The sequence below is a fragment of the Delphinus delphis genome, chromosome 5 (assembly GCF_949987515.2).
Source record: "Delphinus delphis chromosome 5, mDelDel1.2, whole genome shotgun sequence".
NCBI lineage: Eukaryota > Metazoa > Chordata > Mammalia > Artiodactyla > Delphinidae > Delphinus > Delphinus delphis.
Window position 1 is genome coordinate 1064374 of NC_082687.1, and position 27545 is coordinate 1091918.

General features: G+C 45.3%; 1 protein-coding gene across 5 annotated transcripts in view; it reads left to right on the top strand.

Moving 5' to 3' along the window:
- Nucleotides 1-521: 521 nt before the first annotated feature.
- Nucleotides 522-27545, top strand: part of GUCY1A1 (guanylate cyclase 1 soluble subunit alpha 1) — a 63277-nt gene continuing 36253 nt past the window's right edge. Inside the window, exons 1-2 of one of the 5 annotated variants that reach the window (XM_060011914.1) lie at nt 522-760; nt 26797-26932. The gene's annotated coding sequence lies outside the window, so the exon portion shown is untranslated. Of the gene's footprint in view, nt 761-877; nt 1186-17758; nt 17852-26796; nt 26933-27545 lie in introns of those variants that run through there. The other 4 variants (XM_060011916.1, XM_060011915.2, XM_060011918.2 and 1 more) reach the window with 4 other exon arrangements.

Sequence of the window (27545 nt, forward strand, 5' to 3'; positions counted from 1 at the left end):
GGGTTTGAAGAAAGATCGCATAATAATCATGACTAATTATGAATTCAAAATGAAACAGCATAATGAGCTTTTTTGAGGTCGGAAAGGTGACTCAAAACGCTTATATAAGAACTTATTTTTCTGTTCTGGAATACACACACACACACACACACACACACACACACACACACACACACCGCACATCCAACAAACAGAACTAAATGTACCGAACCAAGCAGAATCAGGACCTTACTGGAAAGATGTAAATGCTCGGCAGCCATAGAACTGCATTTGCAAAGGAGCAGATTGGCTTTAACCTGAGAACCAGGGCACGAAAACCATCCATGCAGAGACATCAATTTCCCAGCAGAAATGCTGGAGTTTCTAACTACGGAGAACTGAGGTTTTTCCGGCCCAGTGCATAGTGGAAAACATTGTTTTTTAAGTCGGCCAAATTTTCCTTGCGTTCCCTCCCTCTTTCTCCTTTCTCTTCCTTTGTCCCTGTTCCCTGGTCTCCGTCTCCACACAGGAACTGCTGGGAAGGCGACTGGGCGGCTGGAGGACTCAGTCCCCCTGCCCTAGTATGGTCGCAGTGGGTGACACTCAGCCCCGAGCTGGCTTTCCAGGAGCAGATTTCGGTGTAGTTTCCCTACACTTTGGCTGCTAGAGTCCACGCAGAAGGCAGGGAGCCGCCGCGGGAGCACACCCGCCCCCCAGGCGACCGACACTTGCGGGGAGGGCGCGCCGCGAGCGGACAGGAGCCCGGCGTAACCTCACCATGGTGCGTTTCAACCGCTGCTTTCTTTCTCAGTCTTTTGGTGCAGGGAAGGGGAGGGGTTCCGAAAAGACCGCAGGGAGAGGCGCTGCGAGGGATCCTTAGGGCTGAGAGCGGGGGGAGGAGACAGGGAGGGAGAGAGGGAGAGAGAGAGCGGGAGCCCGGGGCCGGGGCTGCCTGAGCGTGGGCGCCGCGCGGGAACCGGGTTTGCTGCGCGCCGCGCCCGCCCTGCCTGTTGAGCGGCAGCCGGGAAGAGGCGCGGCGGCCGCCGGCTGTGGGGACACCGGTGCAGGGACCGGCAGGTGCCGCCGCCGGGCCCCCCTCTGCCGCCCGCCGCCCACTCTCCTCCTGGGCGGGCGGCGCGGATCTGCGAGGCGCGCCCGGAGCTGCCGGCGAGCCGGAAACGCAGCCCGAGGTCGAGACGCCCCCGAGTAAGTGGTCGCCGCGCGCCCTCGCCGGCTCGGGCTCCCGGGGGGCGGCCCTCTCCTTGGCCGCCAGTCCGGGCCCTCGCGTGCCCCCCAGGAAGCCCTCCTGCGCTCCCGGGACCGGGCCCGGTTCCCACGCCGGGGGCAGCACCGCGCCCCGGGGCCCCGCGGCGGCCGAGGGCGGAGGGCCCTCGGGGAGTGAGGCCGCGCCGGCGTCACCGCAGCCTCGTCCGGCCACGCTGCGCGTGAGCGTTTCGCGCTCCTGGGGGCCGGGCGGCTGCGACCCCGGGATCGCTCAGCGGGGCCGCCGCTAACTTCCAGGGGGGCTGCCGGGCTCCGCCGGGGAGTGTGCGTGTGTCTGCGTGCGTGTGCGTGTGTGTGTGCCTGTGCGCGCGTGTGCGTGTGTGTGTGCGCGCGCGTGTGTTCGTGTGCGCGCGCGCGTGTCTGTGTGTGTGTGTGTGTGTGTGTGTGTGTGTGTGCGCGCGTGTTAATTACTGCTTGGGGATCCGATGCCCACTGTGACCGCGGCGCCCTGGGGAGCGGTTGGCGTCGGGCCGGTGCCCTCAGCCTGTCCTGGGTGGGCCGAGCAGCCTTGTGTGGGCGCTCCGCTGCGAGTGGTCATGTGATTTCAGGTTATGCATTCCGTGCGTCTTTCCTTTACTCCCTCGTTTCCCGGGGTTGCGCCTTCATTTTGCACTTGGTGAACAGTGTGTATCTTCTGAAGTAAGCCAGAAGGTTGAACGTGTCGCTTAATTGTGACCGGGGCGTCTTGGTTTCCAACACACTGAAACCCCCTGGAATTTTAAGTAGAACGGGTCATATATACAGTTTTAAATTAGAGCTTGACTTATAACATATCAGGGTCAGCCCTGTGATAGTGATTTCATCAAATGCTTACCTCCTAACTAGAACTGCTCTTGGGAGGAACATCGCTGACCCTCTGATGACACGTGGATAAGCGTTAGAGCCTTCAGTGATGGATGTAGATTTTTATACCTTGGTTCCTAGTGTGGAGCTAATCTGTTGCTTTTCCTAAGACGGCTATGTTTTTTTGTTTTCTTTGGGAGTTGTCATTTCAGGTACTATATTATGAAGAGTGACAAAAATCAATAATAACAGCAACTAACAGAAATATGATGTCTAAAATTTAGAAGCAAATCTTAATTTGTCAAAAAGCCATGTTAACAGTGTTATGCTTTTGGTGGAGTTTGCCCGTGCAGTCTGTGCTCTCTGTTCAGTTATTACACAGCTCGGTCTGTGGATTGCTCCCGGGGATCCTGAAATTGTATTTAAACGTTTGAGTCTCTGCATTTTTAGGGTGATAATCCAGAGTCCTCAGATATCTAAAGGGATCTATGACCCAACAGAAAAATAAGAAGCACGGAGTTAAAATAAATAAGCTGTACTTTTCACGTCAAAACAGTAGGCTCTTTACATAGAGCCTGTAGACATAAAGTGGTAGGGAACATTCTAGAATAATTATTGGTACAGTAATTAAACATCTCATATAAAACAGACCCACTTGTATGTTTTTAAATGTATCAGCGAGGAAACTTAAGTAGCTGGAGTTTATTTAATAGAAATTTGTAATGAATAGATGGGTATTCTGTTTTTCCTTGTGCTGTAGGATCTTTTTTCTAATGTATGACAGAGAAAATAAGAATTTTATTTTTCTCTCTTTGAGACCCAACACAAATAGAAAATACTTATGCTTGGTGTGGTGTTTCATAGTGTATGAATATAAAAAGCCCCTTTAAGTCCCCGCTACTAGGTACCCGGGTATACAATAACATGTCCAAGATACTTTTTTTTGTCGTTCTTGAGAATGTAGAAGGAGACGTAGCTTCACAAGGTGTGGTCCTCAAATCTCATATAACTATGCTTTATAAAATGATCTTGTGTTAAAGCATTATTTTAAAAAACTTTTTAAATTAATATTGGACTAAAGACTAAAGAAGTAAGTGATAACTCAAATTGTTATTTCCATTAGGAATGTTAGATTTTCCAGGAAGTTGCTTAACTTTCCTTTTATTTGCTAGGATATATAACTTCTGTATCATTGATTTTTATACCACTTAATTATAAATATTTACCCAAGCAACTCTTCTTAAACATTACAGTTTATTACTTTTCTGCATATTTGTAGAAACAGTTGCTTTTCTTTCTAAAATATCAATAATTTCACTCGTTTTTAGTCCCTAGGCCATCTAGATGTTTTCAGTAAACATTCGTTAGGTGCCTGTGCAGCAGTTTTGGTTGGGGCTCTCCATCTTGATACAAGAAAATCTTCTGGCAAGTTTTAGGTCTTTAGATGAACCAATTCAGCCGCGCATAGATTAGTTGACTTGTTTGGCATTGGAGTGATTTTTTGGCTATCCTGACTCACATTGGCTTCTTTTGTTTCTCTCAAACAGTTTGGAAGCGTCTGACCTAGTTCATCTATTTCTCTCTCCCCTGAGTGCTAGGCCCACAGGCTTGTTCTTCTGCAGCCTTCAGGCTTACAGGGTATGAACAGAATTATTTGCCAGGACTGAGCTTTAGGCCAGTCCCCGCCCAGCAGCAGTAGGAGAGTGACGCCCTTATGAACCCTGAGGGGCTTTGGGCCATGATCCCCCCCTCCCCCAGGCCCAGCCACAGAAATGTGATTATCAACTGCGTGTAGATGCTTGCCTGGAATCCTTTCTGGCTGTTAATAATCTTTTTATTAAAATAAACTCTCCCTTTCAGAAAATCAAAGGCAACTTAAGTTAATTCACTCGGGTACCACTTCTTCCTTCTCACCACAGTAGGAATTAGCAAGAAGCCAACAGAAGACAGTGGCTTTGGGAGTGAACACCCCAGGAAAGGGGTCTGGGCACCCCCAGGAAAGCTTCTTAATCCTGAATTTTTTCCAGGTCTGACATAGCTATGTGTCCCCTTTCACTCTGCTACCTTACATTAAAAATACCTTTTTAGGGACTTCCCTGGTGGTCCAGTGGTTAAGACTCCACGCTCCCAACGCAAGGGGCATGGGTTTGATCCCTGGTGAGGGAACCAAGATACTAATGCCGCGCAGTGCGGCCAAAAAAATTAATTAATTAAAAATAAAAATACCTGTTCAGACAGGGAAGCCAGAGAAAGATAAATGTCATACAGTATCACTTGCATGTGGAATTGGGGAAAAAAAGATACAAATGAACTTATTTACAAACCAGAAACAGACTCACAGACATAGAAAACAAACTTCTGGTTACCAAAGGGGAAAGGGGCGGGGAGGGATAAATGAGGAGTTTGGGATTAACAGATACACACTGCTGTATATAAAGCAAATCATCATCAAGGACCTACTAGATAGCACAGGGAATATCTTGTAATAACCTATAAGGGAAAAGAATCTGAAAAGATTTGTGTGTGTGTGTGTGTGTGTGTGTGCATCTGAATCACTTTGCTGTACACCTGAAGCTAACACAACATTGTAAATCAACATACTGCAGTGGAAAAACAGACACCTGTTCAGATGTCTGCATTGCTACCAAACCCAGATCTCCCTCAGGGTATTCATCCTTGGATTCGCAGTACCTGGCACATAGTGGGTGTCTTCCTAGTTATTGATTTTAGTTTTTTGATGCCTTGGTGCTGTAGGTATTCTGTTTGACGATACCATGTCAGGATTAGTATCTGTTTTGCAAGGAGCCTACGTGGACTGTTGTGGTCTTGGTCCTACACACATGCCTGTGCTTTTCTCCCATGGGGCCTGCAGGCTGTTCAGAGCTGCTCCTAACTGTTAATCCTTTCAGCATCGCCCAGCTACCCCGGGTCTTTCTAAGTTTACACGCTTCACGGGTGTTACCCTCTCCCTGTGACCAGTGCTTGTTGACTTCCTGAATGTTCCACTTCCCTTGGGAACCTACGCTAACAGAGGATTTGCTTCCCACACTTTGGTCAGCTGTCATTGCTGAGAACTTCATTCAGCATCTGCGCGCTGGGTCCCCAGGACCTCCGCCTGCGCTGCTTCACTTTGGGAATCCACTGGTGTTCGCCCCCCGCCCTCCGGGCCTTCCCATCACTCAGGGCTGCCCAGCTGAAAAAGCTGAGCCTTCCGTATTCTCTTTCTGACCCCACCTCCTGTCCTTCCAGTAAGCCCCTCACTCAGCACCGCACACACCCTCCTGTCCTGTGACTTTGCACCTTGGCCAGTCCCGATTTTCTCCGGTTTTCCTCTTTGCTCAGCGCACTGATGTTGGACAGCCATGTCAGCTCTGCTCCATCCCTTAATCTCTTGCCACTAGGCCTACCAGCACCTGATTCACTCCACCTTCAGCTTCAGGGATGGTTAACATTGCTCGGAAGTTATTCTATTCTTTCCTGGATAATTTCTATCAAATTCCCCATAAGACATGTTCCGGAGTTCTCCAGGTTTTCCAGTCCAAATTATCTTTATTTTTTCACTTTTAGCAGATGATCTTATTTCCAAATTCAAGGAGAATGTTAAGATCAATTTAGGCGAGCTGTTGATCAAGATTCATCTTGAACGCGGGAGGCATTCCTTTATTTGACCTGCTCTGAGGCTAAGAACTCTTTCCTTATAGTGAACTGTACTATTTGCCTCTATAATATTCCTATCCCAATTTTTACCTCTTAGAATACTTATACAGAAAGCTTTTCTACATAACAGAGATATAATATGTCTGTGATCTCTATGGTAATATTCATGTCCTTCAACTTGTCCTTAATTGGCATAGGTCGAGAATCCCATTATCATCAAGCAATTTCTCCTTTGGATGAATTCCTGTTTTTCTGAAAGTGTGGTCCTGAGAGCTGAGCAAACAGGAACGGACTAACATCATTGGACTTGTCTGGCTGTCTCCTCTGGGTACCACATAGTAAATCATTCTAACGTCAAATCTGTCCTCTCCCCTTCTATATTTTTGGCATCCATACTGCACTGTTTAATGAGGCATCTTTTTGCATACTTCTCTGCAAGTATACTTCTTTTCCTCGATTTGTACATTTGACTACTAGATTTGGGACTTTAAAAAATACTTATTGCAATTAAATGTCACCTTCACCTTTCATTAGCCTGTTGTTCCAGGAGGTCAGGATATTTTTGGATGTTGGTTCCATGATACAGATTAGCTATTCCTCCCCATTTAGAGGCATGAGCAGATGTGATCAGGATGCAGTTAATATCTTTATCCAATAACTATGCCGAGTGGAGAACGGGCAGGACGTTTGGTCCTAGACGCCTTCCCTTGCTTTGCAGGAGCCCACGAATGAGTGGTCTTTATAAGGCCATTCCGGCAGCGTTATAGTCAAGCGACTCTCCTTCCTCAGCGTTTACATTCCTTCCTGTGGGCGGGGCGCATGCATTCTGTGACAGACTCAGCCAGGTTCCTTGCTGCACTGCATTTCCACTTTCTGCAGAAGAGCTATGAAGTAACCCTGTGAAAACAAAAAGAAATAGCCCTGGGTTGCTTTGTAATGATGGGTTCCTTTGGCCTCTCCCTAGCTGGTAGGTAACAACACTTCACATTTTGGGCGCTTACAGTTGATAATGTTAAGAATCTCGTGGGAGGCGTGCCTGGAATCAGTGTCTAGCTCTCAAGGCTAAAGTTGGAATCCACCTTCTTTGTTTTGAAAATTGAGACCATGGCTGGCTTCTTTGCTCCCTGTCAGCCCTCCCTTCACGGAACATTTTAAAAGATGATTGTAACTGTTCCCTTATCACATCCACACGTGCTTTCAGTACTTTGTGATGAAATTTTTCCCACTTAATGGATTTAAACTCATTTAGGATATTGAACATCATACTATGGCTTGGGCCTTAAATTTGTTACTTGACTTTTATCTTGCTTTTGCCGTTATAATGATACGTTCTCGAGGAACTGAGATGAAGCCAAACCAGCTGGTCCAGTCAGTCACCTTCATCTGAATTTCTTCGCCCCCCGCAGTCAGTGTGCTCTCCTCTATAGCTAATAAACGCCGTCAGCACCGCTGTGCCTGGCAGTAGTAACAAGAATTAAAAGAATTTGTTTTCAATTTGTAGTCTTTGAAAGCTTCAGCTTACGTTATGTTCTGTGACACACTTTTCAGAGGTTAGTCACTTTTCTGTACCTCTCAGGATGAAGTGTATTATGGATTTTGCGTGTTACTGAGGAAGATGCAAAGTTTATGACATTCCTGCCTGAAGGGGCTTAAAGTCTGTGCGTGGAGATAACCACCCAGAAACAGCCTTGGAATTACACATGTCAGCACGTTACCAGGAGCTTAATATCTGTGCCGCAGTTTTAGAAACTTCTCAAGGACTTGAAAAGCCAGCGTCCCACAGGAGGGAAATGCTGAAGAAGGCTTTCTAGGGAAGGTCTGGCGCTGAGCAGAGATTTGACAACAGGATGAGGATGCCGGACCTTGCAGGACCTGTGGGATTTAAAGAGTGGGAAGAGCGGGGTGTGAGTGTGTGTGACAGTGTGTGTGTGTGAGTGTGAGGGGGTGTGAGGTTGTCAGTGCCTGTGTCTGAGTGTGAGGGGGTGTGTGAGAGTGACTGTGTGTGAGGGTGTGAGTGTGTGTCCGTGTGAGGGTGTTTGTATGAGGGGGGGTGTGAAGGTGAGTGTGTGAGAGTTGTGTGAGTGTATGAGTGTGAGGGGGTGTGAGGGGTGTGAGGTTGTCAGTGCGTGTGTGTGAGTGTGAGGGGTGTGTGAGTGTGTCTGTGTGAGTGTGTATGAGGGTGTGTGTGAAGGTGAGTGTGAGAGTTGTGTGAGTGTATGAGTGTGAGGGGGTGTGAAGTTGTCAGTGCGTGTGTGAGGGGCTGTGTGAGAGTGTGAGTGTGTGTGTGGGGAGGGGACGAACCTATGGATGGAGAACCGGGAGTGCCACTTCTCACCGCACACTCTGCAGCATCCCTTTGTGGGAAACACGGCCACCTCCCCTCCTCTTCCCCATTCCCTGGCCCCTTGCTGGGCCTTCGAGGGGCCGGTACCTACTCAGACGTTATATCTCAAGCTAGGCTCTACTTCCTAGAAACTTTCCCCGCTCTTCCGGGTCTGAATCGAGGGCATTGTTATGTTTCCCTGCACCTCCCTGTTCATCCCCTATGCTGTTATTTATCCTCGGCTATAATTGTTTTATTGAAGTATAGTTGATTTACAGTGTCGTGTTAGTTTCAGGTGTCCAGCAGAGTGATTCAGTCGTATATATATATGCATGTATATATATGTGTACTCTTTTTGAGATTATTTTCCATTACAGGTTATTAAAAGATATTGAGTAGAGTTCCCCTTGCTATACAGTGGTCCTTGTTGATTGTCTGTTTTCTGTACAGTAGTGTGTATCTGTGAATCCCAAACTCTTAGTTTATCCCTCACCCCTTTCCCCTTTGGCAACCATAAGTTTGCTCTCTGTGTCTGTGCGTCTGTTTCTGTTTTGTAGACAAGCTCATTTCCATCACTTTTCTAGATTCCACTGTAAGCGATGTCATATGGGACTTGTCTTTCACCGTCTTATCCTCCGCTGTAATCACTTGCTGAATTGACTGTTCTCCCCAATGGGAGGAGATGCCATTTCAGTTTAGCTCCCATTCTGTTCACAGACACGTAATAAAAGTGCTCCAGGGATCACGAGCGTTCGGTCGGAATGTGTGATGTGAAGTGGGCATCTCAGAGCAGTGAGTGCTGGGAAATACCGATAAACAGAGTTAAGGTTAAAAGGGGTTAGGTGACACCTAGACCAGGATGTCCACTGAACCTTTCTTTGTTAGGTGACTCGGAACCATTTAGTTGTTTAGAGTTTTGGGGAAAGGATGTGTGGAATCTGCGTTACTTTTCATTAGACCTTCATAGTCAGTTCCAACCCTTCAGGGGTTTAGATGCATCTCTAGACTTAGGGAAATTGTTTGAGTCCTCACACTGCATCAGGAGTTTCCATCCATGAGGCTGACAAACCCTAGGACTTTAATGATGCATATTTTTATTAGAGGAGTTTGGTTATGTTACTAGTCTAATTTTATATGAACGCACTGAAATTGCTAGCTGCTTCTTCTCATTCGTTCTGCAGCTTCAGATATCCTCTATTACAAGTAGTTAAATGATACCTGGCTCATATGATTAACTTAATTCAACATAGGACAAAGAATTTCAACGTTTCACTAGTATAATATGAACTTTTAAGTTGTGTATTGGTGAATATAAAACTGAATCAATATGGGTTAACTCAGAATTTCGAGGATTGCAAATGTAACGTGGAAGATACTTGGATAAACACAGTCACATAGTCGAGACCTGATAGGTCAAGATTTGAGGCAAGAGATTCTTACGCTGGATCAACGCTGTACGTTTCCAAATGTGCTTAGCGACAGGCAATCCTCCCAGTGCAAACTCTGGGTAAAATTTCACTTTTCAGTGTCTTAAAATATTTGCAGTCACTAATGACTAACACTCTTCTTTGTTCGTCTCTAGTCCAAGTAACAATGTGCCACAGCCTCTGTTGTGGATCTTTTCTGTGGGGACGGTTTAGAGTAATATTCTTAAGCTCTTGTTGTGCTATCTTGTGCTGAAAAAGGTTCCCGGTGGTGTGTGAGACGGCCGCCATGTTGGCAGAACCTGTTGCACAGCAGGCCGTCCTAAGTGAAGCTGCTCTCTTCCGATGCTTCTCTTTCCCCGTGCCCTCTGACGCTCGAAGGCTTGATCCTGACTTAGACTGCATTGTCACCTGCAGCTCACCTGCCGGCTTGGCCAGGAGCAAGAAGGTTGCGTACCGCAGGTATCGTGAGGCCACACCGCACAAAGGTTTCTCTCCCATCGGTCCTGCCCCGTGGCCAGTTCAGTTGGATTGATGCGGTCCCGTGGAGTGTATCTCTGGAGGCCACGGGGAACTGTTTTACCCAGAAAAGCAGCACAAGCTTGTTTGTCCAAGAGCAGACGTCACTTTGGTTATGTTGCCTTCTGCCTTCAATCAAGACCATGGTTTCCTGAATATAGACTTTCAAAGTCAAGAGAAAAAGGAAAGTGGTAGACGTCGCATGTGGGGCTTAAGAAAGGCAGGTGAGTCGGGTGCCTTGGGCAGCAGGGCGCTTAAATAGCAAGGAGGCCCGGGGAAGCCCTGGGAAGGGCTGTTTTTTCACACGTTTTCTTCCCTGTTAGTCTCCTTCGTCGCTGGTGAAGAAACGTCTTAGCTGGGGATGGTTAGAACATTTTTTGCTCACCAGCCTTGATCATCTGTCTAAATCCAACTGGAGTAAAATCTGTTAGTTATTCCTGTCTTAATCCTGGCTCTGTTTCAGTGCACAGTGGGTGTTGGGAGCTGTGTGCCGTCAGTCTGTTTTACACACAGTAAAATGGCATTCGGCTGTGGTTGTCTGCCTTAGCTGTCTTTGACAAATGAGCGTTGGTCACTGCTTGGGTACCGAGAAGCGGTGCTGCGCGCTGCGTGTCACACGCGTGTAAAGCGGTGTAGAAACGGCGCAGCGCTCACAGCTCCCACTGGGTGATCTGACGGCCGCACTTCACCCCTAACTCTGCTCCCATGTCTCAGTCACCCTCCTACTAGAATACTGTGTCACAGCCATGTTGTCACAGCTGCAGTTTGTCACCAAACTCTTTCTTGTTTTGTCTTTCTCTTTGGCGCCTACTTTTCTGCTCCTTGGAATAGCTTTTCTTGTTTGTTATGCCTTGTTATTTCTTACTCATTCAACAAGGCTCATCATTTGAGGAAGCACTTACCAATGTACCGTGTCAGCATTTGATGCAGATTTTCTGTGTCCCCATCACAACAGGTCATGGTAGTTCACCTTCACTGAATTTGTGTGTTTTTATCCTGTTCACCCACCAACCCCTACATGAGACCCTCCTTTAGGGTTTAATGTTGGCTTCTTTGTATTTGTTTGTTTTTGTTTTTAATTCCTGAAACCTCATCCCTTAGAATGTAGTAATAGGTGCTTAATAAATAATTTGCAGGATGTATGAACAAATGAATAAACGAATGGTTGGATGGATGGGTAAATTCAGGAATTCAGGTAGACAGAAAGATTAAAGATTTTACATAGGTAGAATAATTAGAAAGAAAGGGCTTAAAGGAAGCATCTGTGATGGAGTCCAGAGCAGAATATCAGCTTTAAAGGAGAAAGCTATGGTCTTGTCCGGCATTGGAGAGAAGTGTGCGCTGCCGGATGGAGAGCAGTGTGATGTGAAGGTAAAGCGGTCGTGTGTCCACACGGTTAGTGAGATTGAAACTTAAAGTTTAATATCTGTGAGCAGTAACTATGCATTTGGTAGAAGAACCCACAGTCAATATACAATCGTTTGAAGTGAAAAGGAGTATGTTTTCTATATTTAACACATTCAGGTTGCTCTAGTGGAAGTATGAAAAAAACCAGCCTTACAGTGATGCATAGTTGAAAAGAGAGGAGGGGTTTAATATGTTTTAAGGCAACTGTAGATATTCTTTTGGCATAAAAAATTCAAAATTTGAGAAGTGATCATTTCATAAAGGTTACTTGCCACGTGGGATCTGAAACCATTAAAATCCATTGTTCTGTGAATGGAACCTTTATTTCTGCATGAATTTGGACCATCGTGGTCACTGGAAAATACTGGTTCCCCTTGTTTTGCAGGTCTTCCAAATGTTGACAAACTTTACATTTTATATTATACAGTATCAAAATAATCACATTAATTAACATCACCACTGATCTCATCAGTACTGGGAAGCTGTCAGGCTACCATGGCAGATGTACATGGTGCAGCTGTGGGTTGAGGAAATTTTCCAGTTCCCTCTTTTTAAGCAAAAAAATCTGTCTTTAAGTAAAGGAAAAGTATAAATAATTTTTTCTTTACATTAGAATATTATTGAATTCTAAAATAATAACTGTTAAAATAAAATTTTTAACTTTAGAAAAGCTAATATAATATAATATCAGTGCAAAACAAAATCCCAAGGGGTAGTTACTTCTTGTGTTTACATGTAGATACAAGAAGAACTTGGGAATTTCAAAATAATGATTTTGGGGCAATAATGAGGTTACAGAGATCAGAGCAAGTATAACGAATGAAAGGGAGAAAGACCACAGTAGAAGTTCGGAGAACAAACGGGGTTAATTCCTGAATATACACATTCATACCCTAAACCTACTACGTAGAAGTAGGGGCATGCATTTCATTAGCTGCATAATGATGACCTTGTAGATGTCGTGTTAACTTCCAGAAAGCTGCTGTGTACTTGAGAGAGAATGAGGATGGAAAGGACACATGGTATCCCAGTGCTGTTATGAAAGCAGTTCTGACCTTGCACCTTCCAGGAGGGGCTCTCGGGGCACCCCAGGGTGCGCAGAACTTGGAGCCCTTTGACAACTACTGCTTTGTTAACTAAGCCTTGAACAAAGTAGCATCAAGGGGCTAAGGTAAACCTAATTTCAGGTCATAATAGTCAACATTCATTAAGTACATACTATATTCCAAGCATTGTTAAAACGCAATTACCTTTCTTGAAACCCTTGAGAATGTTCTACCCTTATCATTTAATTTAAGGTCAGGAAACAAAGTCAAGAGTAGAAAAATAATTTGCCTAAATGTCATACATTGAATTAGTGGTGGAACCAGTCTTTTTAGCCAGGCAGGGTCCATCCTCTAAAAACTATGCTTTAGGACTTCCCTAGTGGCTCAGTGGTTAAGAATCCGCCTGCCAATGCAGGGGACACGGGTTCAAGCCCTGGTCCAGGAAGTTCCCACATGCCGCGGAGCAACTAAGCCCGTGCGCCACAGATGCTGAGCCTGAACTCTAGAGCCCGCAAGCCACAACTACTGAGCCTGCGCTCTAGAGCCCACAAGCCACAACTACTGAGCCCACGTGCCACAACTACTGAAGCCCATGAGCCTAGAGCCCGTGCTCCACAACAAAAGAAGCCACCACAATGAGAAGCCCACGCACGACAATGAAGAGTAGCCCTCGCTTGCCGCAACTAGAGAAAGCCGGCATGCAGAAATAAAGACCCAATGCAGCAAAAATAAATAAATAAAAATAAATTAATTAATTTAATTTAAATTTAATTTTAAATTTAATTTTAAAAAAACTATGCTTTACCACCTTAATGGCTGACATATCAGTTTTTCTGTTGGTTTGTATATGATTTTACATATAATCAGTAGCATTTGTTTTTAAAATAGATTAGACTCTATAGCATTATGAGCTTTAGAGTTAGGTTTTGCTGATCTATGAACTTCCAAATAAAACACATAAAACCAGAAAAAAATTAATACATTTAATACAAATGATAGAAATTCAGTTAAATTAAAGTACCTAAATTCTCCACCAAAGTTATGACTGTAGTGTTTAGGAAACTTCTTTTTTTTCATGTTAACTCGAAGAATATTTTGTTGGATTTATAATTTAAGGTAAAGAGGGTAGTTTTCTTCTTTCAGCCCATACGTTTTTTTGCATTACCTGCTCTTCTCTATTCTGGAGAAAAGTAAGTAAAAATCATTTACTCCCTCTTTATTATATTTCTTTTTTTCACCTCTGGATGCTTTTTGAAAGTTTTCTTTTTATCTTTGAATTTCAGAGGTTTGATAACATTATGCCTAGGTGTAGTTTTCTTTGTATTTATCATGTGTGGGGTTTAATGAACTTCTTGGATCTGTGTTTGATGCTATCATCAAATATGGAATATTCCCAGACATTATTTGTTCAAATATTTTTCTGCTTCCATCTCCTCTCTTTTTTTCCCTGGACTCTAGATACATGTATGTTAGACCTTTAGATATTGTTCTACAGATTTCAGATGCTTTTCCATTTTATCACTCTTTATTCTCTTTGTGTTTTTGTTGGGGTCATTTCTGTTAACCTGACTTCATGTTCACTGATCCTTTCCTCTGATGGTAAATGGAATTCTTTATTTCCCTTGCTGTGATGTTTCATTTTTAGCATTTCGGATTGCTTCTTTTTCTCTATGTTCGGTTTCTTAATGGAAGCTCCCTATTTATGCTTGCTATTCAACTAGGCCACTGGATTCTTTAGTATGTTTATCACGGGTGTTGTAAAGTTCCTGTCTGGTGACAACATCTTGGCCACTTCTTGGTCTCTTTCTGTTGACTGTTTTCTCTTGACCGTGGGTCACATTTTCTTCCTCTTCTCATGTCATCTATCAGGTGTGTGTGTCATGTACCACATACACATATTAGGCTGCGAGGTGGAGGACCAGCCCATCTTAGCTTCGGGGTCCTTGGTGATCTAATCTCTCCTCCAGCAGCTAAAAGTCTGATAGACATTTAACCAGCCACTCTTGACCCCGGCCTGTGGGAGATTCTGCCAGCTTCCACCACTTGATCTGGGATGAAAATAGCCCAGGTCTCATCTCTTCCATGGCTTCTTATTTATTTATTTTGGAATTTAGTTCATTTAGGTTCTTTTAGTCCTCCGCTGAGTTGGTTTTTTTTTTTTTTTTAATGACCTGGCTAAGGTATGACACTTAAAATAAACCTCAAATACAAAAAATATACAGTTGGATAAGATTTGACAGGTGTATACACCCGTTAACCCGTCACCACAATCAAGATAGAAGTCGTTTCCGTCACCCCTAAACAATTTCTTGTGTCCTTTTCCAATCAGCACCCCTCCTCTATCTCCAGGCGATCGTTGATCTGCTGTCTGTAAGTCCGGGTTTGCTTGCAGTGTCTTGATTTTATACAGAGTACTGTTACGGTGTGGACTCTCGTGTGTGCAGTCCCATCACTCAGATAATGATGTTGAGATTTATCTTCTTTGTTGCATGTTTCTGCTGGATAACAGTCCTTTGCACATATGGCTATACACCATCTTATTCATTCACGTGATCGAAGACATTTCAGTTGTTTCCAGTTTTTGATTGTTACAAGTAAACCTGCTTCATGAATGTCTGTGTTCAAGTCTTTGTTTGTATATGTATTTACCTTTCTCATGAGTAAATACCTAGAAATGGAATAGCTGGGTGGTATGATAGGGTGTGTTCAGCCTTTTAAGAAACCACCAAACTGCTTTCCAAAGTGGTTTGCTCCTTTTTACTTTCCCGCCAGCAGTTTACGAAAAATTCCCGTTATTCCGCATCAGCATCAAGTCTTGGCATTGTCAGACTTCTAAATTTTAGACATTCTAATGGGTTTTTGTCTCATGACTTTTGTCTCATATTATTGAACATAAAGAGATGTTTACTGGCTAGTATTAGGTTTAGGTGGGGGTGGGAGTGTTGCCGAGTCCAAGCTCGCTCCGTTCGCCACACAACGGGACAATACATCGAAAGACGCGGTGTGGACGCAGGCGATAGGGACTTTATTCGGAAAGCCTGCAGACTGAGAGGATGGTGGACTAGGGTCCTGAAGAAGCATCTTAACCAGGTTTGGATGCTAGTTTCTTTTATAGAACAAGGAGAGGGAGGTGAGGAGGTAAAGTACAATGAAAAAGGTAATAGGTTGTTGCAGATATTTCCGCTTCAGACTCCGGAGGGGATGTACGAATTTCTTCCTTGCTGCAGACATTCACAGGTGGGCCTGTGAGCTGAACAAAGTTATTTTAGCTTAATGCTCATGACCTGGGAGGCCGGGTTCCCAGAGATGGGCCATTATGGATAATTTAAGCTTATAGGCAACTTGATTATAGCGATTACCTTGTAGCAAAAAGCAACAGAACACAAAGGTTAAAGAAAAAGAAGCAGCTCCAACGCGGAGTCAGACTTGTTCTTCCCTGTTACAGGACTTCATGATGGGGTTAAGTGCCCTTTTAAGAAGAGATACCTGAGAACTATCGCGTCTCTCTCCCTCTCCCTCTCCCTCTGTCGCTCTCTCTCTCCCTCCCTCTCCCTCTGTCTCTCTCTCTCTCTCTGTCTCTGTCTCTCTCTTTCTTCTCTCTTGCCCCCCTCCATGTGACAAGGTAGACATCTGCAAGCCACAAAGCCAGCTTTCACCAAAACTCGTCCATGCTAACACCCTGCCATTGACTTCCAGCCTGAAGAACCTGAGAAGACGTGTTAAGGTTGTCGCGGGCACCCAGTTACCCAGTTTGTGGTGCTGAGTTACAGCAGGCCTGGCTGACCACCACACCCCCCGACCCTCTTCGGTCTCCCAACAAACCCCTCTGTTTGAACGTGTGTCCTCTTCTTTTTCATTCGCAGCATACTTTTCTGATCTCTGCTTCTCCATCTGAGTCCTAACATCCTTCTTCAATTCTTAAGTACAAATATTCCCCAGTCATCCACGTGGCCGTTTTATCTCTCTTTTGCGGCCCTTTGACATTGAACGGTTTGAGTTAAAGTCCCGATTTAAACGGCTTCCTCTATCTAGAGGACACAGATTCATATCTCTAATCTGCTTTACACTCCTTAAAGACTTCAGTTTTCAGGTGCGTCTCTACCCAGATGTCCCGCTAAGAATTCAAGGTCCACGTCTACAAAGCACAGCTGACCATCACTTTGTCAAACCGGCTTCTGGGGCCTCTATCAATGGCCCAACATCCTTCCAGACAGAACCTGAGTCATCCTGCTTCTCAGACCTAGTCATTTGCCACTGATGCCAACTTTAATTTTGTAGTATCTCTAGCACCACCCTTTCCTGCCTTTCCCACAACTTCCTGCATTCCCCCCGCCCCGTTCACCTCGCTGTACTTCCTCCATGGCGTGCCCTTCCGCTCATGGCTTCATGTCCAATCTCTTGTCATTTTCAAATGAGCTCAGTGAATTTCATGCATTTCTATGAGTAGTGAGATTCTTCCTTTCCAAAAAAGGTAAACATTAAATAATAAAATAATGGAAGTGATAAAAAAGAAAAGGAAAATAATTGGACAAAAATAGTAAAAACGAATAGGACAGCTCATACAAACTAAGATAGAAAAGGAAAATACGTAGGAAAACTTTCTGAAAATGATTTCTTCTCCAGTTGTGTGTTGCTTACATATGTGTATTTGTGCTGCACGTACAGAAGGATCCAGGGAAAATAAAGGGAAAAGACTGAGTGAACCATATAATAAGGACTTGATATATCTGTATCCCATCCACGTTTATACCAGATGACTCCAAGCCGGTAGTCCTGTCTTTTAATTTCAGCATAAAATTAACTTACTGGGAGCCTAAAGTTAGATAAATCGTGATCTACGTTGGCTAGTTAGATTAAGGCTGGAAACATACCTAACTTTCAATTAAGTGGCAAAGACAGGGTAATGAGTAAGTCAGGCTATTTAGAAAATATGTTTAGGGAATTAAAAAAGGGCTAAAGATAGCTTCTTGAGAAAGTGCAAAGGTGATGAGAAAATCGTGGAAAAGGGCCTGGGGAAATGTTTCAGAAACTGTAGACAGCCAAGCCCGTTTAGCAGCGAGTGTTGATGCTGGTGCGAGGTGAAGAGCACGGGTGACCCTCCGACTGGACTAACGTGGAGCACGTGTGGTAACTCTCAGATCAACAGGTGTGGGACTCGAACTCAGAGGACGGAGCGTGGACGTGTTCTCGAAGCATCGCAGCCATTGCGGGGCCTCCACGATGGCGGGGGCATCTCTGCCTTTCAGCTGAGGAGGTGACCAGAGTGTGTGGAGTGATCACGTGGCCTCAGCTGCTGAGCGACCTCTGTCCCTCAGGAGCTTTGGGGTTTGGGCCAAGTCACGAGAATCTGGATTTCTGTTCCGCCATCTGTGAGTGGGAAGGACTGCAGTTAACAGCCTCTAAGGTCTCAAGTTCTGAACTTGTATCATGTAAGTGCCTGTGTCCTTATGTTGACTTTTGTGTAAAAGATACTGAAATGCAGGAGACACATTGTTTGTGTTCGCTGTGAACAGGAAAGTTTCTTCGGACCCTCCCTGTTTTCAGTTGGTCCGAGATGAGAAGGCCTTAAAACAATGTACTCGTGGTTTGGGGTTTAATGGGAAAGAACCTGCTCTCTCAACATGCCCCTTGGGGTGTCCAGACACACACCTGCAAATCCGTGTTCAGAAGCCAGGTGTCATTTCTGGTAATGATTTCTTCTGAACTGATCCTAATGCAGAAACTCAGAAAGAAGTGAATTTCTGTTGGAATTTGCTGCATTTCTTCGGCTGGCCTGGTTCCAGCATAAGCTTCAAGGACCGTGTCTCAGTGTCAGTGACAGAAGACCATTTTCTGTCTCAAGAATCAGAAAGAGCTGAACGGAAAACTCTAGAAGGCCCGTGACTGCCCGGCAGCGTCTAACCAGTCAGTGGCCTGTGTACCCCACTCCCCCGGAGCTGCCAGAGAAACCTCTCTCCCCCCGCCCGAGGTCTCCAGGACGGGAGCTTTGGGTGAATCACAGAAGAGGGAAGATCTAACTCAAAAAATCTAACTCTCTTCTGTGTCAACATTACTCTAATCCAGCTCTGGTTTTTTTTCACCGTTATTAGCCTTTTCCCTAGGATTTTAAAAGAAAATTTCTCAGAAAAATATACTTTCCCATAATTTATTCCTCTCCTTTACAATAAAGATGCTTTAAGTGTGTCAGAGACAACCACAGTTTTTCTAGTTGTCTTTTTTTTTTATAAATTTATTTTTGGCTGCGTTGGGTCTTCATTGCAGTGCGCGGGCTTCTCATTGTGGTGGCTTCTCGTTGTGGAGCATGGGCTGTAGGTGCACGGGCTTCAGTAGTTGTGGCTCGCGGGCTCAGTAGTTGTGGCTCGCGGGCTTCAGTAGTTGTGGCATGCAGGCTCAGTAGTATGTGGCTCACGGGCTCTAGAGCGCAGGCTCAGAAGTTGTGGCGCACAGGCTTAGTTGCTCCGCGGCACGTGGGATCTTCCCAGACCAGGGCTCGAACCCGTGTCCCCTGCATTGGCAGGTGGATTCTTAACCACTGCGCCACCAGGGAAGCCCCTCTAGTTGTCTTCTGATTCTACTTTGATTCCTAAAACCAAAGAGGCTCAAAGTGAAATTTTGCACAACGGGGTCTCCTTAGAGTTCACGGGGGTCCCAAGAGGGCCCCTCCCACCTGCGTTTCTGGGATGTCTTCATTCCCTCGGTCCCAGGCCCAAAAGTCTGACCTTCCATTTTAGCAGATAAATTTAACCTTTGTTTTCCCCGACTGTATGTACTGCCAGAACAATTTGAGTAATAATCACTATGGTATATAAAAGTCCCCCATTTTTCAACGTCACCCCAGAGCATTGGCTTTATAACCAGATGGGCCTGGGTTCACCGCCTGTTTCTGCCATTCACTAGCAATGACCAAGCACAAGTTCCTTAATCTACATTTTAGGTTCTTCTTGTGTAACATATACACACTCGCTCCCCGTCAGATGGTTGTGAAGATTCGATGAGATAATGTATATGATGTCTTATAAGGTCAGCAAACGGAATCTATAAAGGACCAGACGGTAAATATTTTAGGCTTTGCTGGCCTTGGGTCTCTGTCGCAATTACTCAGCTCCGCCACTGTTGTTCCAAAGCAGCAGCCTTAGGCCACAGGTAAATGGATGAACTTGTAAACATTGAAAAGCCCCGTCTTCCTTCTTTCATCAGTACTTCACTTCCGACAGCAACTGTGTGTGTTTCCTCCCCAGGAAATTCCCGACGCCATCTGGGTGTCCTACAGTTTCATTCAGTTCTGAGACCGTATCCCATAGATTAATTAAGGGCTCAGCCCCACAAGGCCGCCCCAACTTCAGAGCCTAATCTCAAATTCATGCCACAACCAACTCTAAGTGGAAGCTTCCCACGGCCCACCCTTGAGGTCCACATTATGCTAGAGGAGCTCACAGAATTCAGGAAGCAGCTTCCTTACTATATTACCCGTTGATTATAAACGGATGCAATTCAAGAGCGGCCAGATGGAAGAGGCGCACAGGGCAGGCGTGGGGAAGGACCCGGAGCTTCCGTGAGCTCTGGGCGCATCATCCTTCTACACCTCCACGTGCTCCCCAGCCCGGAGCTCGCCCCTGCGCTTGGGGTTTTCTGCGGAGGCTTCGTTATGTAGGCATGATTGATTAACTCATTGCCCATTAGTGATTAACTCAACCTCCAACCCCCCTGCCCGCCCCCGAGAGATCTGGGAGGGATGCAAAGTTCCAACCTTCTAATCTCAGGTTGGCTTCCGTGGCAAGGAGGCCCCGTCCTAGGCTGCCCAGTGGCCTCCAGCCACCAGCTACCTGGTTTGCGTAAAAAACACCATCCCTCTGGAGATTCCAAGTGTTTGCGGAGCTGCGAGCCAGGAAACAGAAAAGGGCGAGAGTGGGCAGAGACCAACCATGTTTCTTCTTCTGGCAGAGCAGGGCTGTGTTCCAGTGAAGCTGTATTTGTGGACACCGCAATTTGAATTTCATTTCGTGCTCGGTCATCACGAGACGTTCTTTTGGCTTGCCTCCATTACATAATGTGAAGACCATTCTTAGCGCAAAGCCTGGACGAAACCGGGCAGTAGGCTGGACCTGACCCACAGGCCGACCCCACGAGTGCCCAGCGGCCTGCTCAGGGCTGGCTTAGCTTCGTCTGACCCTCCCGTTGGCTCGCCACCCGCGCCTCCATGGCCATGCATTTCTTCGGGTCTCCTTGGTTTTCTCTTTGTTGGTGCCTGTGTGGCCAGGCGTACGCGTCTTGATTGATTTGTTCGTGGTGAGGCTGGGAAGGTTCTGTCTCCAGCAATGCTCACAGATCTTACGTTTTTAGGACTCTGTTAGTTTGTGGTCTTTCTTCTCAAGGATCTTGGGAAAAGTTCCAAGGGCTGGATTAGAAGAATCCAGAGTCATTGTTGTGTCTTCTTCCATCATCTTCCTTCCAAATATGACAGGTTAGAGCCCAGATGATTTGACTTTCTTCCACCATAGAGGGAATTCTGTGCTCGTAGGGTCACCCTTCCTTCCCATCAAGGAGAAGCCACCTTAATGCCTCCTCGTTGTTCAAAATGTTAAATCAGATGCTCCGCAGATATGACAGTCAATCCCAGAATGTACTTCTAGGAAAAGAAAATCAGATACCATGGAATTTCCATTTTACCTTGGTTGTTATGAGTTTATTTTGTTTAAAAAATTTCCGCATTGGGAATAATGTGTATTTATTGAAAATAGTATGCACTCCAATGACATAATATTTGCTCGATTGATATAACGAGTTTGGTTTAATGAGTGGAAAAAGAGATTTAAAATCTAGCATAGTTCTTCGATGTTTATTCTAATATTTTATTAAAGAACTTTGGCATGCAACTTATTCGCTGATAGAATTACATAAAGTGAAACCAAAATGGCATCTTAGTGCCCTGGGCTGTGCTGTAAACTCTACTATTTGGTAATTCAATGAAAGGAGCCCTAACTATTGACATAGATAACAACTTTCTTGGTGTGCAGTCGTGTTCTTCAAGTGGAGAATGTTTTTTATATTTGTGGGACACCAAGCACCTGATATAAATCAGAGTTCCCTTGGCTTTGAAAAGTGAAGAGAAAAAATGTCGTAGCTTGAAAACATTACCTGTCTTTCTGAGAAGATAGAATACATTTGTCAATCATGTATTTAGTGACCTTCTGTGAGTGTGATTGTTCTGTGGAAGGCCTTTACATATATTTTCTCTGATCCCTCGTATGTCCCTGTTTCATACCATTTTACCGGTGAGGTAACAGAAGCTCAGTGAAGTTAAGAAAACGGTTCAGTATCACACGACTGCTGAGAAGGAAATGTGCTGGTTGACATTTATTCAGCACGTACTGTGCTAGGTGCTTTCCTAAGTACTTTACATGTTTACCTTCACAGCACGTGGATGAAATCGTTGTTATTAGGATGCCTATTTCCACATGGAGAAAGTGGAGGTGAAGTTAGACTAAGAACTTGACTCACGTCACAGAGCTGGTAAAGGGTAGAGGAAGAGGCAAAGGTGGAGCCTCTGGTCCCGGAGCCTCACTCAGCTCCTCACGTGGGGTCCATTTGGAAAGTTTCATCAGGGTTTACGACCTAAGTCATAACGAGATCTGTAGAGTCTTAGAGAATGTGACTTTATTGGGTTTTCTCCCGTGTAGTTAAGTAGGCTTTTCAACTTACCTGTTATTTTACTTTATTTTTTTGGCTGCACAGCTTGGGGGATCTTAGTTGCCCAACCAGGGATTGAACCTGGGCCCTGGGCAGTAAAAGTGCCAAGTTCTACCCACTGGACCACCAGGGAATTCCCGCCTTACTTGTAAATTTAAATCAAACATTGCTGAGAGGGGCTTCCCTGGCGGCTCAGTGGTTGAGAGTCCGCCTGCCGATGCAGGGGACGCGGGTTCGTGCCCCGGTCCGGGAAGATCCCACGTGCTGCGGAGCAGCTGGGCCCGTGAACCATGGCCGCTGAGCCTGCGCGTCCGGAACCTGTGCTCCGCAACAGGAGAGGCCACAACAGTGAGAGGCCTGCGAACCGCAAAAAAACAAAAAAAAACAAACAACATTGCTGAGAATATAGGCACTTCTTATACAACATAACTTCCTAAAAAGCTGTATGTTGCAAAACTACACACTAAAAATGAAAGGATTTATGGGAAGAAAATATGTTGGGGTGAAACCAGTCAGCACTTATGGACACTAACAAAAGCTATAACAGTCCTAACAAATATACAAGATTAGTTTAAAAGACAAGCTGAATTCTGATGAATACCGTGCTACAGTAATTATAGGACTGATCTAAGGGAAGAAAGGTAGCTTGATTGGAAGGGCCTATATTATAGGAAAGCACAGAGCCTGCTGAGACAAGGAACCAATAAAGGAAACTCTGTAACAGGTTTTTCCAAGACAGGGCGTGTGTTCAGACTGAGATGAGGGGACCTGCAGGGGTGGGTGGGCGTCTTCAAATGTGACCGCTACTTTACGCTGACATTATTCCCCTATTTATTAGTATGAGCCAAACCACAATACAGAAATACACAGTGTTTATCTGCAAATAGATGAAAACAAGATGGCTTTTCATAGAGTAAAAAGGCCTTACTCGTCTCCCTTAACCCTTCTCATAATAATCACTATATTTTCTGTAAATGTTTTTTTTTTTTAATTTTATTTTATTTATTTATTTATTTTTGACTGCATTGGGTCTTAGTTGCTGTGCACGGGCTTTCTCTAGTTGCGGAGAGAGGGGACTACTCTTCGTTGCCGTGCGTGGGCTTTTCATTGCGGTGGCTTCTCTTGTTGCTCTAGAGCGCAGGCTCAGTAGTTGTGGCGCATGGACTGAGTTGTTCCGCGGCATGTGGGATCTTCCCGGACCAGGGCTTGAACCCGTGTCCCCTGCGTTGGCAGGCGGATTCTTAACCACTGCGCCACCAGGGAAGCCCCTGTAAATGTATTTTAAATGACTATGTCTTTGTAAGGAGCTGTTTGAGCAGTATAACTATGATAGGGGTTAGAGGAGTAGCTGGAGATTATTTCATGTGTTAGAGGAACAAAATACCGAAATGTTTATCTGATTTCCTCGTGACCTGCCATAAGTGGGAATGATATTTAATTTGAAGAGATAGTAACTGTACGCATTCAGATTTCAGTGGTGATCGTTAAAAGCACAGATACTCAGGATTTATAGTCCCAAAGGTTTTACTCCTTAATTAGTTACAAAGCATCCTGTAGACATTTTGCTGTAACAATTGAGAATCAAAAAATGATCATTCTTAGAGTTAAAAACCTCCCTACTCTAGAGTGCACTAAACTTCGCTCTTACTTCAAACTTGTCACTGAATTGCCTGCTGAATGCAATAAGAAAGGTATGGATCACAGCCACCTTTTTTCAAGAAAGGATTAATGTAGTGTGTTAAACATAAGTTATGTCCCGTAGTGTAGCTTTAGTGAGGCAGTTGTTTCCAGTGGGGGATGCTGGAATTTTGGGTCCCCAGAGCTGAGGTCGCCGTGGACTTCAGAGTTGACCTCTTAGTTTGGGGGAGGGTGACCAGTACTGGCTCTTAGGAACAAAAATATTTAAGAAAAGCAACCTCTACTCTTGCAGAGAGCTAGAGACGCCTTGCCCCGGGAGGGTGAGTCCCTGGCCTGGAATCTGAACGGCAGTCAGCTTGCCCACGTCTGGGCTTTTGAAGAAGGAAGAATTGCTTCCCTAAAGGGGGTTTCAGTAGGAGAGTTGAAGCATCCAGCCCCCACGAGGGGTTACGCAATATTGAAAACTGCACATCTGGGCTTAGTGATGGCCTAATGACCAAATCCTGCGAAGTGAACTGCAGACCGTTTTGGTGGCCGTCCCTGGACCCTGGTCTCCCCTCCGCGGGGCTGGGGTATTGAGAAGGTGAGTCCGGGGACTCTGGGCTCCCTTCCCTTCATTACCACGTCCCCCCGGGAGACACAGCCTGTGGGTTCTGTCTCTGAAACACTGCAGGGGTTGATCCACTTTTTATCCTCAGGGTGTCTCCGTAATCCCACCCAACTCTGATGCAGCCCTCATCCTGCATTTCAGATAATCTTTTAAAAATACGATCCCGATCTCACCTCTTAGTCACTCGGCTGATTGCCCTCAGAAGAGAGCGGTGGCTTACGCGGCGTGGATTACACGCTCGCGTCTGCACCGTCCTGGCCTCCCCGGGAGCTCCCCGACCGCTTGCTCCAGCCGGGCCGGGATTGGTTCAGTTCCTGGAACGTGACTGGGTCCGTCCTGGCCTCCAAGCGCGCTGTTCTCTCTGGGGCTCTCTTCACCTGGCTCGTGGCCCCCGTTCAGCTCGCGGTCTCTTCCTGCTGGGACTGGGTTTGGATCCCTCGTGTCCCTCCTAGATCGCAGTGTGCCTGTCCTTTAATAGCACACATCACACTGGGAACTGTCGTGTCAGGAGGAGTTTTCCGAAAGGAAGCCCTCCTACATTGCTGGTGGGAGTGTAAGTCGGTGCAGCTGCTGTGGAGAACGGTAAGGAGGTGCCTTTAAAACTAAAAATAGAGTTGCTGTTATGACCCAGCAATCCCACTGCTGGGCATCTATCCGGAGAAAACCATAAATCAAAAAGACACACGCACCCCAGTGTTTGCGGCAGCACTATTTACGGTAACCGGGTCATGGAAGCAACCTAATTATCCATCGACAGAGGAATGGATAAAGAAGATGTGGTACGAATATGTGATGGGATATCACTCAGCCATAAAAAAGAACGGAATGATGCCGTTTGCAGCAACATGGACGGACCTAGAGATTATCATACCGAGCGAAGTAAGTCAGACAGACAAAGACAAACGCCACGTGATATTGCTAATATGTGGAATCGAAAATACGGTACAAATGAACTTATTTACAAAGCAGATACAGACTCACAGACATAGAGAACAGACTTGGGTTACCAAAGGAGAAAAGGGGTGGGGGAGGGATAAATTAGGAGTTACAAAAAAAAAAAAGAAATAGTTTTTCTCCTGGATTGTAAGCTCCATGTGGCTGTGATGTCCTTTGTGTGTGGCTCTGACCTTGCGTCTGGAAGAAGGTCCCACACAGTTAGGCCGTCCATAAACGCTTGTTGAACAGAATGAAAGTGAACAAGTGGAGGAATGACGTAATGAAGCAGGAAGCAATCCAGAGCATCAGAGAATCCGTGGGAGCGGAGGTTATGAAAAGCAAAATGCCAGCAGCACGGGGAGTCAGGTGTGTGCAGAGCTTTAAGTTTCAGGAGCGCACGGTTGAATTTAGCCAACGGAGGTTTGAGTGACACGGTAGAAGCAAAGCCAGGCCCTCGTAGGCGCAGGAATAAATCTCGTCTGAGGGGGTGAGCGCAGCCCAGGGGCCGTGACCAGAAGGGGAAGCAGAGGGGACTGGGGAGCTGGGAGTGGGGCCTTCGCTGGCCCTCCCTCTGCCCAGCACTGCACAGACTTGGAAGTTCTCACCAGCTTTTCTACTACTTTGTCCTGCTGTCCTGATCTATCGCAGGGGAAAGTTCTATACACATTGCTTACTGCCAGGTGAAAAGAGACACATTTTAAAGGCCTGATTTTTGGATTTTTATTTAATAATTTTTCAGCTTTTAAGGAATGAAAACGTTCGATTTTCTGAACATGAAGCTGTCTCCTTGACGTTTATTTATGAAAATGGTTGCTCCAGCTTGGGCTGGGGTTGGTACACTTTATCCTTACGGAGGCAGTTTGTTTTGAAGTTCTCTCTTCTTTCAGCTACTCTTCAAAAGCTGGACTTTGGAATTTAATCTTAAAACACTTTCATTTCTTGAATCACAGGTTTCGGCATGGCTGGGCGCTAAGTCTGGCATATGACCTGCTGTTGGAAAACAGGCTTTCTGTGTGATGGAGTATGCATAGGGTGCTTTCTTCAGGTTTTCTTTTTACATGTGGAAACAAGGGTTTGGGGCTTCATTCTCTGCTAGAGGTTCATGATGGAGAATCCCGTTACCTGCACAGCAAGGCATCCTCATCACTTTTCTAAATTGTTATTGGAGTCTAGTTGCTTTACCATGCTGTGTTAGTTTTAGGTGCACAGCACAGTGGATCAGTTATACACACACATAGATCCACTTTCTGCCTCCCGGTTATTAATTTGAGGCCAGTACTTGGGTCTTTATTCTCACCCTAGTGGAGTTAATCACTTACCAGTAAAGGGAGAGAGCAGTCAATGGACTTGGAGGCCGTTTAATCATCAACCCTGGGGATGGCAAATACCCCTCCGAGTTTCTGAGAATCTCTCTCCCACTGCTTGCCAAGGCCTTGTCACCAAATTTATCACTTTGATTCACTTGTTTTTTCCTTCCCCTGTCACTACCATCTCTACACCCAGCTCTGTACTGGATTCAGGAACTGACCCAACCGTTTCTGAAGTTGCTGCTAATGTTACACGTGAAAATCATCGTTCGTTCTGTTGAAGAACGTAGTCTGTCTTCCCGGCAAACGCAAGACAAACACGGGTTTCCAAGGTATCAGCATCTGTTCATAGTGTAATCTCATCAGCTGAGCAGACAAAGGATGCTAATTAGTTTGTTGATACATATGTGATTTAATGAGACTAAACACTTAAGTGATCTTGCAGTATGCACAACTTGTTTCCTGTCGCTGTTTTTAGTTTAATAAAAAAAAAAACCACATTAGGCACATTGGCTGGAAATTAGAGCATTGCGCCATCTCGGAGAAGAAAGAATTTCCAGGAACGTTGACTGGTCAGTTGTATCCTGCTCTAGTGAGATTGAAGAGAAGATGAGGGTAAAATATTGGGTTTGGAGACAGGGGTTGAAATCCAATTTAAATGAGAAGATTAAGCGTAATGGAAGAATTTTCATAAACTACATTATGTCAAACTCCTAGGTCCAATACTAAAATTCTAATAGGTACCAGGATAACTTGTTTGAGGAAGAAATTCCAGACCTGCATCGACTCCAACATATAATCTTGTGTTTTTTGTGGCCTTCTTTTTTTTTTGAGTGCCCTCTTTTCTAGTTATCGTATTATACGTTTACATAACTGAAACCATGGCATTCAATTAATACGGTCCTTCTTCCTAAAAATTCATATGAAATAATGGTATTATAATTT